Source organism: Oncorhynchus mykiss, chromosome 18 (genome assembly GCF_057628025.1).
Source record: "Oncorhynchus mykiss isolate SJ-2025 chromosome 18, ASM5762802v1, whole genome shotgun sequence".
Classification (NCBI taxonomy): Eukaryota; Metazoa; Chordata; class Actinopteri; order Salmoniformes; family Salmonidae; genus Oncorhynchus; species Oncorhynchus mykiss.
In genome coordinates this window covers 12,906,528-12,922,576 of record NC_143039.1, presented here as the reverse complement: position 1 = coordinate 12,922,576, position 16,049 = coordinate 12,906,528, and the positions used below count along the sequence as shown (strand labels likewise).

The window sequence follows — 16,049 nt, the reverse complement described above, 5'->3', positions numbered from 1 at the left end:
TTAAAATAATCACATACATCATATTTAAACCAGTCAGTCCATCATGTTGCATACACTATCAACTTAGAGGACATACATTCACTCACAACGACTACTGTTCCAACTGCACTAGATAGATAAGTTAATATACCGATACAATTTACTTTGCATTTAGTAGTCCAACAGCACAAGTGTAACAGTATTGCTTCTGTCCCTCTCCTCGTCCCTACCTGAGCTCGAACCAGGGATCCTCTGCACACACCTACAACTGCCTCCCACGAATCATTGCTCCACAAAAGCAGTGGCCCTTGCAGAGCAAGGGAAACAACTACTTCAAGGTCTCAGAGCGAGTGACGCCACCAATTGAAACGCTATTAGCGTGCACCCCGCTAACTAGCTAGCCATTTCAAATCGGTTACACAAGGAACGAATGAATGTTTGAACACGTTCTTCTTGGCGATGGGCGTTCTTAACCGTCAGACTGAAGGGAAACCTCTCGAACTGCGGGTGTAGACGGTGGGAGGGGTCGCCAACGACAGCCAGGGCCGCCTTTTTGGTTGCATTGTGGAACAGACTGCTCAAATGTGCCTGTGGTCGACCAATTGCTTTGCTGGCTGTGTTTACTATTCTGGTCAGTTTGCTTTTGCGCCTCACACTCAGATTACCATACCATACTGTCATATTGAACGTTAGGATGCTCTCTACCAGCTCAGATTACCATACCAGACTGTCATATTGAACGTTAGGATGCTCTCTACCAGCTCAGATTACCATACCAGACTGTCATATTGAATGTGAGGATGCTCTCTACCAGCTCAGATTACCATACCAGACTGTCATATTGAATTTGAGGATGCTCTCTACCAGCTCAGATTACCATACCAGGCTGTCATATTGAACGTTAGGATGCTCTCTACCAGCTCAGATTACCATACCAGACTGTCATATTGAATTTGAGGATGCTCTCTACCAGCTCAGATTACCATACCAGACTGTCATATTGAACGTGAGGATGCTCTCTACCAGCTCAGATTACCATACCAGACTGTCATATTGAACGTTAGGATGCTCTCTACCAGCTCAGATTACCATACCAGACTGTCATATTGAATGTTAGGATGCTCTCTACCAGCTCAGATTACCATACCAGACTGTCATATTGAACGTTAGGATGCTCTCTACCAGCTCAGATTACCAGACTGTCATATTGAATTTGAGGATGCTCTCTACCAGCTCAGATCACCATTCCAGACTGTCATATTGAACGTTAGGATGCTCTCTACCAGCTCAGATTACCATACCAGACTGTCATATTGAACGTTAGGATGCTCTCTACCAGCTCAGATTACCATACCAGACTGTCATATTGAACGTTAGGATGCTCTCTACCAGCTCAGATTACCATACCAGAATGTCATATTGAACGTTAGGATGCTCTCTACCTGCTCAGATTACCATACCAGACTGTCATATTGAACGTTAGGATGCTCTCTACCAGCTCAGATTACCATACCAGACTGTCATATTGAACGTTAGGATGCTCTCTACCAGCTCAGATTACCATACCAGACTGTCATATTGAACGTTAGGATGCTCTCTACCAGCTCAGATTACCATACCAGACTGTCATATTGAACGTTAGGATGCTCTCTACCAGCTCAGATTACCATACTGTCATATTGAACGTTAGGATGCTCTCTACCAGCTCAGATTACCATACCAGACTGTCATATTGAACGTTAGGATGCTCTCTACCAGCTCAGATTACCATACCAGACTGTCATATTGAACGTTAGGATGCTCTCTACCAGCTCAGATTACCATACCAGACTGTCATATTGAACGTTAGGATGCTCTCTACCAGCTCAGATTACCATACCAGCATATGTTTTGAAAGCGATGATTATTTAGATTTCTCAACGTTAAAACACAGCGTCAGAATTGTAGTTTACACAGAGCCAAATATGGGCAAATGTAACAGCTGAAAACCCTACTTAAGGAGACCGGGGTAAAGCCAGTTTCAGGTTGGATATTCGAGCTTTCAAACCACTTGCCACAGACTCCAAATAAGTGTCATGAAGTTGGAATAATTGCGCACAACATTGCACAGGTTTTATTTTCACAATTTGGACATTTATTTGCTTTTCAAAGCTAATAAACGTGGAAATGTGAGCTGCATTTTGTATTCCTATAGTTGAATTAGTTAGTCAGCGTAAACAAAGTACAGAATTTGTTACATTTGAATTTCAATAGCTCCATGGTCATGTGACCTACTGACTTCAAACAAGTTTCAGAATGTCCACTCAGTGGGCCTACACATTACACATCCTTTTGTTTGTCCATTTTCATCTCACACAATGTTACATTAATTTGCCTGCTCTGCCCCCCTGAAGGACAGTGTCACTCACACACCAATTCACTTGGTCCTTCTCCTTGGGGCCTTCCTGACCTCCAGACAGGCCCCCATTGACCTGGTGACCTCTGACTCCTGGCCTCTAGGCCTTCACAAAGAAAAGAGAACTCTCCCTGGGGCTCCAGCCAGCTTCTCCGGGATCAGTCGCGTTAACGCACTGGATGCCTCGCGGTGCCCGTCTCGACCAGTCAGCGGACATTCTGAAAGTAGTTTGAGGCCAGTAGGTCACATTACCAAGGAGCTATTGAAATGATAAACATTGAAAAATGTATGTAAAATCATTTGAGATGAAAATGGATAAACTTAAGGGTTTGCTATATAGAAGGGTAGTCAGCGGACATTCTGAACCTTGTTTGAGCCCAGGTCAACAGACGCCTCACGTCCTCAACTGGCAGCTTCATTAAATAGTACCCGCAAAACATGAGTCTAAACAGTGAAGAGGCGACTCCGGGATGCTGGCCTTCTAGGCAGAGTTCCTCTGTCCAGTGTCTGTGTTCTTTTGCCCATCTTAATCCTTTATTGGCCAGTCTGAGATATGGCTTTTTCTTTGCAACTCTGCCTAGAAGGCCATCATACCAGAGTCGCCTCTTCACTGTTGACGTTGAGACTGGTGTTTTGCAGGTACTATTTAATGAAGCTGCCAGTTGAGGACTTGTGAGGCGTCTGTTTCTCAAACTAGACACTAATGTACGTGTCCTCTTGCTCAGTTGTGCACCGGAGCCTCCCACTCATCTTTCTTTTCTGGTTAGAGCCAGTTTGCACTGTTCTGTGAAGGGAGTAGTACGAGATCGTTGTACGAGATCTTCAGTTTCTTGGTAATTTCTCACATGGAATAGCCTTCATTTCTCAGAACAAGAATAGTGACATGTTTCAGAAGAAAGTTATTTTTTTCTAGGCATTTTGCGCCTGTAATCGAACCCACAAATGCTGATGCTCCAGATACTCAACTAGTCTGAAGGACAATTTTATTGCTTCTTTAATCAGAACAACAGTTTTCAGCTGTGTTAACATAATTGCAAAATGGTTTTCTAATGATCAATTTGTCTTTTAAAATTATAAACCTGGAGTAGCTAACAACGTGCCGCTGGAACACAGGAGTGATGGTTGCTGATAATCTTGCTGCTGGTGAGTCTCTGATCCACATCTACGCAGACGACACCATTCTGTATACTTCTGGCCCTTCTTTGGACACTGTGTTAACAACCGTCCAGGCAAGCTTCAATGCCATACAACTCTCCTTCCGTGGCCTCCAATTGCTCTTAAATACAAGTAAAACTAAATGCATGCTCTTCAACCGATCGCTGCCTGCACCTGCCCGCCTGTCCAACATCACTACTCCGGATGGCTCTGACTTAGAATACGTGGACAACTACAAATACCTAGGTGTCTGGTTAGACTGTAAACTCTCCTTCCAGACCCACATCAAACATCTCCAATCTAGAATTGGCTTCCTGTTTCGCAACAAAGCATCCTTCACTCACGCTGCCAAACATACCCTTGTAAAACTGACCATCCTACCAATCCTCGACTTCGGCGATGTCATTTACAAAATAGCCTCAAATACCCTACTCAACAAATTGGATGCAGTCTATCACAGTGCAATCTGTTTTGTCACCAAAGCCCCATATACTACCCACCATTGCGACCTGTACGCTTTCGTTGGCTGGCCCTCGCTTCATACTCGTCGCCAAACCCACTGGCTCCATGTCATCTACAAGACCCTGCTAGGTAAAGTCCCCCCTTATCTCAGCTCACTGGTCACCATAGCATCACCCACCTGTAGCACGCGCTCCAGCAGGTATATCTCTCTGGTCACCCACAAAACCAATTATTTCTTTGACCGCCTCTCCTTCCAGTTCTCTGCTGCCAATGACTGGAACGAACTACAAAAATCTCTGAAACTGGAAACACTTATCTCCCTCACTAGATTTAAGCACCAACTGTCAGAGCAGCTCACATATTACTGCACCTGTACATAGCCCACCTATAATTTAGCCCAAACAACTACTTCTTTCCCTACTGTATTTATTTATTTTGCTCCTTTGCACCCCATTATTTTTATTTCTACTTTGCACATTCTTCCACTGCAAATCTACCATTCCAGTGTTTTACTTGCTATATTGTATTTACTTTGCCACCATGGCCTTTTTTTGCCTTTACCTCCCTTTCTCACCTCATTTGCTCACATCGTATATAGACTTGTTTCTACTGTATTATTGACTGTATGTTTGTTTTACTCCATGTGTAACTCTGTGTCGTTGTATGTGTCGAACTGCTTTGCTTTATCTTCGCCAGGTCGCAATTGTAAATGAGAACTTGTTCTCAACTTGCCTACCTGGTTAAATAAAGGTGAAATAAAAAAAATAATGGGCATCTGTAGGCCTATGAAGACATTCCATAAAAAATCTGTCGTTTCACTTAATTGACTTTAACGTTGTCAAATGAGCACCAATCGGGCTTGATAGCCAATGAGCTGGGCTTTACGGTAGTATGAGGAAACCCTGTATCTGTCGGACAATTTCTGTCGCGTTACGCAGATCTGTGAGTTATGAAAACGGTGTTTTGCAAATGTTGAACTTACAATATGGCTACTAATACTGGAAAAGCTAAATCAAAGTCCAAGTATACAGATTTTGGACGATATTCTTGCAGAAAAAGGTAATAGACAACAGCTAAAGGAGAGGATGATGACGTTACATTAGACTGGTAATAAAAGGTAAGACGTCATCATCCTCTCCTTTAGCTGTTGTTACATTAGACTGGTAATAAAAGGTAATAGACAACAGCTAAAGGAGAGGATGATGACGTCTTACCTTTTATTACCAGTCTAATGTAACGTCATCATCCTCTCTTTTAGCTGTTGTCTATATTATCTTTTATTACCAGTCTAATGTAACGTCATCATCCTCTCCTTTAGCTGTTGTCTATTACCTTTTATTACCAGTCTAATGTAACAACAGCTAAAGGAGAGGATGATGACGTCTTAACTTTTATTACCAGTCTAATGTAACGTCATCATCCTCTCTTTTAGCTGTTGTCTATATTATCTTTTATTACCAGTCTAATGTAACGTCATCATCCTCTCCTTTAACTGTTGTCTATATTATCTTTTATTACCAGTCTAATGTAACGTCATCATCCTCTCCTTTAGCTGTTGTCTATATTACCTTTTATTACCAGTCTAATGTAACGTCATCATCCTCTCCTTTAACTGTTGTCTATATTACCTTTTATTACCAGTCTAATGTAACGTCATCATCCTCTCCTTTAACTGTTGTCTATATTACCTTTTATTACCAGTCTAATGTAACGTCATCATCCTCTCCTTTAACTGTTGTCTATATTATATTTTATTACCAGTCTAATGTAACAACAGCTAAAGGAGAGGATGATGACGTTACATTAGACTGGTAAGTGAAATACAAGTCTTTCTATTTATATTATTTTATATTGTAAATCCTAAAGCCACAACATGTGGGGCGGCAGGGTAGCCTAGTGGTTAGGGCGTTGGACTAGTAACCGAAAGGTTACAAATCTGTCGTTCTGCCCCTGAACAGGCAGTTAACCCACTGTTCCTAGGCCGTCATTGAAAATAAGAATTTGTTCTTAACTGACTTGCCTAGTTAAATACAGGTAAAATATATTTTTTTTAAATGTCAAAGTCAACATACAATACACGTTGGGCACCCGACTGGCGCAGTGGTCTAACACACTGCAGTACCTGGTTCGATTCCAGGCTGCATCACATCCGGCCGTGATTGGGAGTCCCATAGGGCGGCGAACAATTGTCCCAGCGTCGTCCGGGTTTGGCGTCATTGTAAATAATTATTTGTACTGACTTGCCTAATTTAAATAAAGGTTAATTTTAAAAGTAAATAAATTGGTACACAACCTTCACCACAGTGTTCTCCACTCAATATAATATATGTTTATAGATGTGTTGTTGTATATTTGATGTATTGCTAAAATAAAGGTTCAATATAATAAGTAATAAACTTGAGTTCTTACAGATTTTGCTTTAGTGATAGACTGACTACAAAGAGACCACATTCAAGTCCTCCATCCCCCACTTAGAGTGACTGCTGCTCTCTCTGGCTCCACAACAAACCCCCGCCCGGCCATCAAGAGGTGTGAATACCCAGCCAGCCTACAAGTAGAGGATGGTAAGTGCTTTACAGCAGAAAAAGACTTGGGACCAGCAGCACAATCTTGTGTTTAGGGCGTGTTGTAAGTACAGTCATTGTAAATAATGTGTACATTTTGTTATTTTAATTACATTTTTTAAAACTTTGTTTGTGTACCTTATGAAATTAGATCAGTGTTGGCTGCTAACTTGGTCATTATCTTAAATATTTCACCTATGTGTTTGGAGAGGGGCTGGCTGGGGGTGAGGAAAGACTGTCTGTAATGGTACTCTTATCTTTATATTGTGGAATAGGGTGCCATTTTGGATTCAACCCAAGTTCATTCTGGTAATATTTATGAGGTGTTCCCCATCTCTCCTTGCAGCCATTCGATGAGACGGGCCGTAGAACCAGCGCTATGAAGAGCACCAATCGGGATGCGTCGGTTCTCCACTCTGGAAAATGGGACAGGGTCCGCTCCTGCTGAGGACGTCCTGGATGAAAGAGGGCATGGAGAACAGCCCCGAGATACTACATTTTACCTCTCATTCTGGAAGGAGGGAGAAAAGGAGGTAGGTAGGGAGGGAGGTAGAGAACACCTCTGTGTTTGGAGACATTGGATCAGCATTCTTGTCTGGTCTCCTGTTAGCACATTTTATGTAGGGAAGCAAATGATCCAAAATGTTTTGACATTCCTGGGAGTGTGTAAACTTGTATTTTTTATGGGCATAGCATTTTTTTATATTTTCTATAGTTTTATATTCTTGAAAATGTATCAATTTACCAATTCGACCACTTGGAGGCCACTTGGGTACATTTGGGCAAATCGTGAAGGACACCTGGGTGACTTCATAGTACATTTCATGCAACTTGCTTATTAGTCTTCCAGTTATCAGTCTGAAACTTTGCACATACACTGCTGCCCTCTTGTGGACACATCTTAATTACAACCGTGACTAGATTACAAGTCGTGACTAGATTTGAGACCTTTCTGTTGCATTTCAAATATGGTGGTACAAAACAATACAAACAGTTGTTTTTTTCTTTTCTGCTACCAGATCTATTATATTCTCCTACATTCAATTCACATTTCCACAAACTTCAAAGTGTTTCCTTTCAAATGGTATCAAGAATATGCATATCCTTGCTTCAGGTCCTGAGCTACAGGCAGATTTTGGTTTGTCATTTTAGGTGAAAATTGGAAAAACGGCTATCCCCTTAATGGACTAAATGAGCTTTTTCTTTCAAAAACAATCATTTCTAAGTGACCCCAAACTTATGTTATGTATGTATGTATGTCACAAGAGTAAGTACACCCCTCACATTTCTGTAAATATTTGAGTATATCTTTTCATGTGACAACACTGAAGAAATGACACTTTGCTACAATGTAAAGTAGTGAGTGTACAGCTTGTATAACAGTGTAAATTTGCTGTCCCCTCAAAATAACTCAACACACAGCCATTAATGTCTAAACCGCTGGCAACAAAAGTGAGTACACCCCTAAGTGAAATATCCAAAATAACCAGTGATCCGGGTCAACAGCATCAATGTAACCGTATAACTTTGATCCGTCCCCTCGCCCATACCCAGGCGTGAACCAGGGACCCTCTGCACACATCAACAACAGTCACCCACGAAGCATCGTTACCCATCGCTCCACAAAAGCCGCGGCCCTTGCAGAGCAAGGGGAACCACTACTTCAAGGTCTCAGAGCAAGTGACGTCACCGATTGAAACGCGAACACCGGTAACTAGCTAGCCGTTTCACATCCGTTACACTCGGGGGGCTGAAAGGACAACGACCGTAATACCTGTGCATTCCATGGCGTTGAAGGAGAGACGGTTCTGGTCAAACACAGAGCCAGGAGACAGCAGTCACACACAGCATCAAGTAATGTTACAGAATAAGCAGCCCATTCATTCCAGTAGGCCCCATGAAGTCAGAACAATACAAAAAGCACAACCATTTCATTTCCAAAATGGAATTTTACCACCATGATATGACATTTCTTGTAGTGACTGAGTAAGCCTAAATGTAAAAGTAAGCCTCAAAAGTGCCACCTTTATTATGAGGAGGAAACATTTAGGCAGCCAGGACCATAGGCCAGGACCGCTCTGGCCTAAGCTCTCACTTCAGTCCAGTGCCATGGATGGACATCTTTGAAGTTTGTCCTCTAGTAATTTAGGAGGGCAACTTTATGAAGGCCTCCTCACAATGGCCTTATCCTACAACGCTCAACAGAAGAAAAAAATACATAGGCTATTATTATTGTTCACATTTCTTGCGTTGATGTATTGAAGTCATGCAGTTTGATGTACCACACGGGACAGCTTGGAAAAAGCAACGGTCGGTGGAACTCTGGCGCCATCAAGTGGACAAATTGCTTCAGTTCCGTTGTGGCAGAAACGCTACCAGAGATATTTGATACAAGATCTAATTGTATGTCTATATTATCTCCAAATTGTTTCTCTCCACCCCCACCCGTGATATGTTATTATTCCAATTAAGCTGTTAATATGGTTTTAATTTAACAACGCATTCTCTCATTTCTGATTGGAGGGCGGATGACCACATGACTTTAGAACCTTCAACTGTGTTACTTTGTAACAGTCAAACCTGGTGATCAACTCGCAATCCATGCGGCCATTTATTTAAAGCATCATCTTTTTTTATGGGGGAAAATAGTATACAGAGCTCATTTTGGTGTAAAAATCGTCGAATTTGACGTGTCGGAGAACGGCCACTTTCTCCCGAAACCATTGTGGGTATCGCTTCTCGGCCTTTTGGCTAAGATCAAGTGTAGTAAACTTCTGGAGCTGGGCGTAGTGCGGGGGTAGCAGGAAAGAGACTGGGGCTCGCAGGTCGACTGGGATCAGCCTCAGAGTCCTGAGGTAAGATCCCAGCCAGAACCGTGCGAGGGCCTGGGTCTTGTTGTTGACCGGGGAGGTGGCAAGAGTCAGATGTAACGCTGTGTAGCGGCTGCCCAGGAACAAGTAGAGGTCAGGCAAGCCTTTCCCCCCCTTGGACCTGGGCCTCTTGACCACCTCCCTCCTCAGCCTCTCCCACTTGCCTCCCCACAGGAAGTAAAACAGCGTCCGCTCCAGGTCTAAAATGCTCCTTCGAGGGGGGATAAAAACAGAACTGATTAATAAAAGCACAGGTAAAATCACAGCTTTAATGATTAAAACCTTGCCCTCAAAAGTCAGCTGTCGTAGTCCCCAAAAACCCAGTCTCTGTCTTACCGTCCCCAGGATTCCGCTCCAGTTACCGCTCCCTCCTCCCCCCCGGTCAAACTTTACCCCCAGTACCCTTATGTCCGTCAGTTTAACTGTCAGAGGTAGTCTGGTCAAGTCTGGGTCTGCCCACGGTCCGAAGAATTGGGCCTCTGTCTTGTCTCTGTTCAGTCTCGCCCCAGAGGCTCGTCCGTACCAGTCAGTCCTGTCCAGAGTCCTGTCGACGGATAAAAGGTCGGTACATAAAATGTTGACGTCGTCCATGTAAAAGACGCACTTGGCGGTCATCCCCCCACTCCCCGGGATACCCACCCCACTGATCCCTTGGTCCCTTCTCAAGACCTGTGCCAGTGGTTCAATACAGGCCACGAACAGAAGGGGAGATAACGGACAGCCCTGACGGACGCCGCAGTGTACTCCCACTGCTTTTGACAGATGCCCATTTACAAGGATTTTGCTGGTGATGTCCCCGTACAGCAGTCCCACCCAAGCTAAGAACCTGTCCGGGAAACCCATTTTTTGCAGTACCTTAAAGAGGTACTGGTGCGAGACCCGATCAAAGGCTTTTTCAAAATCTAAATTTAGGACTACAAGCCGCATGTTTCTGTCTCTCGCATAACAGATGGCATCTCGGATCAGTATCAGGCTGTCCGTGATCTTCCTTCCGGGCACGGCACAGGTTTGGTCCGGGTGGATCACCTCCCCTAAAACAGAAGACATTCTGAGTGTTAAAACCTTGGTAAAAAGTTTACAATCAAAGTTTAAAAGGGTAATCGGTCTCCAGTTTTTCAGGTCCGTCCTGTCGTTTTTCTTATGTAAAAGAGTCACGATCCCCACTCTAAAACTGTCGGGTAGTCTGTCGAGGTGTTCGAAGTCAGTAAAAACAGTCAGAAGTTCGTCGGCTAAAACATCCCAAAAGGTCAGATAAAACTCCAAAGGGAGGCCGTCCTCCCCCGGTGATTTACCTCTCTTAAAACGTTTCAGTCCTTGGTCGATTTCTGTCCTCGTCAGGTCTTTTTTCAGGTCGTCTGTATTGGGTAAGGTCTTGTCGATGTATGTTAAAAGGTCCCCCATTGTTCCCTCGCACACATCTTTTACCCCAAACAGTTCCCCATAAAAGTCCTCGACCACTTCCTTTATTCCCTCTGTGTCTGTTTTTAAAACCCCGTCCTTGTTTCTCAATCCTGTCATAATCCTACCCTTACTAATTATTTTCTTAAAAAAGTACCTAGTGCACTTCTCCCCCTCTTCTAATTCCCTTTCCTTGCTTCTTAAAATAACCCCCTTGCTTCTCTGTTCTGCTAAAAGTGCCATTTCCTTCTTTACTTCTTTAATTTCTTGGTTAAAATCAAGGCCCTGTTGGCATAGGTTAAAATACCTTTCCAGTCGCTTTTGCTGTCCCACCATGCGTCTATCTTTTTCTCTGCTTTTTTCCTTTCCTATCTCTCTAAAGAAGGTCCTTGTCCTTTCCTTCACCATTTCCCACCACTGTGCTCGCGTGTCAAAGAAGTCCTGTAGCGTCTGCCACTGGCTGAACTGCTCTCTGTACTGACTAACTACTCTATCATCTTCTAGAAGGGAGCAGTTCAGTTTCCAGGGCCCTCTTCCCACAGTCACACCCGAAGATAGTGAAAGGGTGCACGTCAGCATTACGTGGTCTGAGAAGAAAGCAGGGGTTATTCTAGCATCAGTTGGGGGACAGTCCCGGGTAAACAGATAATCAATGCGAGAGGCTCTGGTGCCATCACCACTGGTCCAGGTGAAGCCCTCCTCTCTTGGATGCAGGGTTTTAAAACAGTCAGTCAGTTTAAAATCCCTGCACAGCACTTGCAATAAAACACTTGACCTGTCTACCTTAAAATCCCCTCCTGCCCCTCTCCTGTCTGCTCTGCTTAAAACACAATTAAAATCCCCACCCACCACTAGAGGATCCCTCCCTAGCATGTGGGACTGCAGGTCCTCTAAAAGTGCACACCGGTCATGTTTATCGTTAAAACCATACACGTTTAGCACGTTAAAATCCCTCCCCATAAAAGTACAGTTGGCTAAAAGAGCACGCCCACCTACCACCACTGTGCTCCCCTTCACCACCACCTGTGGGGTCTTGATTAAAATGGCAACACCGTCGTTCTTGTTAAAATTGGAACCACTCCAAATGGAGGGCCCGTGCCGCCACTTATCCTCCCATTTCCTGTAAGAGGATAAAAAGGGTAGACCACACTCCTGTAGTAAAAACACATCAGAGTTAAACCTTTCTAAAAAGGATAAAACCGACTGTGCTCTTGTTGCTGTCTTTACGCTCCTCACGTTTATAGTGGTGATTTTAAAAGCCATGAAAGGGGTGAGTAAAAACAGTGCTAGAAGAAAAGCCATTGAAAAGTTAAAAGGGGGTTAGTCTTCAGGGACTTTCTCTCTCTCCCTCCGGGGTAAGGGGGTTTGGAAGGGAGAGGAGGTTAAAACAGGACTTAAAAAGGAGACTTGATTGGGGGAGTTGGAGGGGAAGGTTCTGGGTTCTTCCTCCCCCTGGGAGCTCTCCCACTCCACCTTTCCCTTTTTCTCCTCACCCTGTTCGGGGTCAGAGAGCTCCTCAGCGTTTCTTTTACGTAGGGGGAGGTGTTCCTTACTCTCCCCCTCCTCTCCCGTACCTTCTGACACAGTCTCCATGGTGCTTTCCGACACCGACCCTATGATGTCTGACCCACTTGGGGAGCTTTCGCTAAACATCTCTCCGGAGCCGTCTTTCTCGGCCCTTTCTCCTTCAGGGGTCACATTAGTCTGGGGCAGGGGGATTGGGGTGGGGAGGGTTTTGTCCTCTCCTCCCACTTCTTCCACCACTGCACCTTCCGCGCCCTCCACTACAGCCACCACCACCGGCTCCACCACTGTCTCCTCTACCACCACTACCGGCTCCACTACTGCCTCCTCCTCCACCACCACCGGCTCCTCCACTACCACCTCGGCAACTGCCGTTCCAGCCCTCTGGCGCTCGAAAGCCCGGTCCGCGGCCGCCCACTCCCTCCTTCCAGCCTTGGCCCTGTTGGCCCAGGAGGAGGGGCAGTCGCGGATGAGGTGGGACCGCTCGCCACAGAGGTTGCACGACCTTCCGTTCGTGCACTCCTCGTAGCGGTGGCCCACCTCCCGGCACTTCATGCAGACGACCTTCTGACAGGCGTCTGCAAGGTGGGCTGCGGCCAAGAAGAGTCGGTGAGGCACATGCTCTGGGAGTGCAGAGCCGCCAGGGACCTGTGGAAGGAAGCAGGCCCCCTGATCACCTCGTGTCTGCCAGCAGGGGAGGACCTAACACCTCAGCTCGTGCTGTATGGGGTGGGCCGAAGGCCCATTCCATCGAAGGCCTTCGCCAAGCTCTGGCCCACCCTCACGTGCCTGAAGGAAGCACTGTGGTCCTCCCGTAACCTGCTGGTAGCGAAAAACGTAGAGACCACCCCCCAGGCAGTGGCCATGGTAGCCACGGAAGCCCTGGGGTGGTACGGAAGGAAGGGGGCCTCGACCCCAGGCGAAGGGTCCCCCACAACACCCTAGGTCCCGGCGGCCACGGCCTGACAGCGCTGCGGCGCCTAGGGCGATGCGCCTAGGGGAGGGATCTCCTCTGGGCCCCGAAGGACGGGACGATGATCTATTCAGAAGAGCAGGATGAGGTGAGCTTGATAAAGACTCACCCCCCTCCTGTACAAGGGACTGAAGACAGCCTTTTAACAAAGTGACTTTTTAACATGGTTTTTCATGTCTTAAAAATGTTTTACCTTTGTTAGATCATTAGTACACATTTTAAATGGCTTTTACAGATTTGATGTTTTTACAAGGAAAGTACTTTTATCCATGGTTGTTTTCATTGGTTTTAACAACATGTACTTTTTAACAAATTTAAATGTAACTTTCAAATGCTGTGTTTTATGCTTTGTTGCCGTTTTTATGTATCAATGATGTAAAAAATGTATGAGCTGTTTTTAAAGGAAATGTATCAATAAAACTTTTCCAAAAAAAAAAAAAAAAAATCTGTTCTTATCAGTTTAATATCTGATACGTCCCCTATCTGGGGACCATATATTAAATTGATTTTTGGAATAGGGAGATGGAATAGGGGCTTGCTCCGTCCACTCCACGCATCGACCTGGTATTGCAGTACTTCCAGGAACGGTGCACCCCCTGTCGTTGTAAATATAAATCAAGCATGGTTTCGTTTTAGTCTATATTGTAGTGTCACATTGTCACACACACAGTTCACCTTAGTGCCAGTGGTGGCTAGAAAGTGTTGGTCAAGTCGGTCACCGTTATATTGAGCTGATGTGAATGGTGCGTTAATCTTTAAAAAAACGTTTTCGTCACGTAGATGGGACACAGGGTGTAAACGGTACAGTGAAATGCTTACTTGCAAGCTCTCCTCAACAGCGCAATACACACGATCAAACATATACACAAATAGCTAAGTACTAAAGTAGTCAAAAACACTTATGATTTGGATATATATATACACAAGAAGACTATACAGTATAAACTATAAAATGTGCTAAAGTCATGTTCTGGTAACATGGACTGCCTCACATACCGGTAACGTTATCTGATGTATTTGTCTGAAGCCAATATTTGATAGGCCTGCTATTTTCACAAGACTCAAATATATGTCGTTAAATGTATACAAGGTTTGGGCCTGTGTTAAAGTAACTATGTATGTTTATCCCATTATTTCTATGATCTCACACTGCACTTTTTCAAGTGACAAAAACTTGATATAGCGTAGCAAGAGTTATTCCTTCGCTTACGGCATTATTACAGATCATATATGCACCATACAGTCACTGCCTTTACGGCCATATCAGTCTCAATACGCCTGGTCTCGGAAGCTAAGCAGGGTCGGGCCTGTTTAGTACTTACCAGGTGCAGTAAGTTTTTTTGTCCAGCAGGGTGTACTCTTGTACTATTTAATCAGGGAGCAACCGTCTTTATGTATTACAGTTTCTCATAATCGCCTACAATCATTTTTTGGAACAATGAGTCCACAAAACACAACTTTTTCAAAACAGTAAATGCTTTTTGAAAATGTACTTGTCTTTTTAAAAAACAAACATTCATAAAAAATATACCATCAAAATTGCAAATCCGTTCATCAAAAGAATGACACAACTATACTTATTTCTTGAATGCAAGCAGACAAAACAGTAAGTTAGTCTGTCTTTTAAAAATCCCAGTAGATCCATAAATGTTCTTTGCAGTTGTAGTATCTGGGATCTACATCTGTTTATATTAGTTACTGTGCTGTTACTAAGCAGTAATGCATTACGGCAGTGTTACGTTACTACACCTAAAATGAAATGCACATGCGCACTGGAATGCCGGGAACTGTAGAGCACGCGGGGTTTTGACTAAACGAAAACTAACTACCCTGCCTGGTAATTTCTCCACAACACAAATATTACAGCAGTCATTAAATCATGATGATCAAAACTGGAAGTACAACGATACAAAGGTGCAGAATTATGGGCAATTACTCTCCTTTTATGCATATTTCACCAAACAATTTCATACACATCAAATTGAATTACTGATAAATGAAACATATTAATATTTGCACATTGTGTGTATGATTCATTCATCGGTATCATCACAATCCAATTCCATGTATTCAAAACATAGGCTTGTTTGCTCATAGTTTTGTAGACTTTCCATTGGTGTACAGAAACACAATCCACAACAGAAATAAGGCAAGCTGAATACAACAGGGGAACACAACTGATGTATAGGCCTCAATCCACACCAAAGCAAAGCTCTAGAATAGAAGGTCACGTGTTGGAGATAGCCAAAGTTACTTAGAAGTAACCCAACTTCATTCTCTGCATCTCTGAATATTTGCAATATAGTAAAAACATTTACGAATTAGACAGTCCCCGTTAAGTAAGATCTTTTAAATAGGTCAACATTAACAAGGCCGCAGGGACAGACAGATTACCTGGACGTGTACTCAGAGCATGTCCTGACCAACTGGCAAGTATCTTCACTGACATTTTCAACCTGTCCCTGACTGAGTCTGTAATACCTACATGTTTCAAGCAGACCACCATAGTCCCTGTGCCCAAGAACACCAAGGTAACCTGCCTAAATGACAACTGACCCGTAGGACTCACGTCTGTAGCCATGAAGTGCTTTGAAAGGCTGGTCATGGCTCACATCAACACCATCATCCCCAGTCCATGCCCTGACGAATTGAGGCTGTTCTGAGGGCAAAAGGTTTTAACTGAATATTAGGAAGGTGTCCTTAATGTTTTGTACACTCGGTGAACATAC

The 16,049-nt window shown here is 44.0% G+C and overlaps 1 protein-coding gene and 1 non-coding gene across 2 annotated transcripts in view; one reads left to right on the top strand and one right to left on the bottom strand.

Moving 5' to 3' along the window:
- LOC118948156 (uncharacterized) overlaps positions 1–16,049 on the bottom strand; it is a 166,423-nt gene that overhangs the window by 44,180 nt on the left and 106,194 nt on the right. The window lies entirely within an intron of this gene.
- Positions 13,737–13,918, top strand: LOC118941222 (U2 spliceosomal RNA). Its single transcript, XR_016488650.1, has one exon. It is a non-coding gene; the product is annotated as a U2 spliceosomal RNA (small nuclear RNA).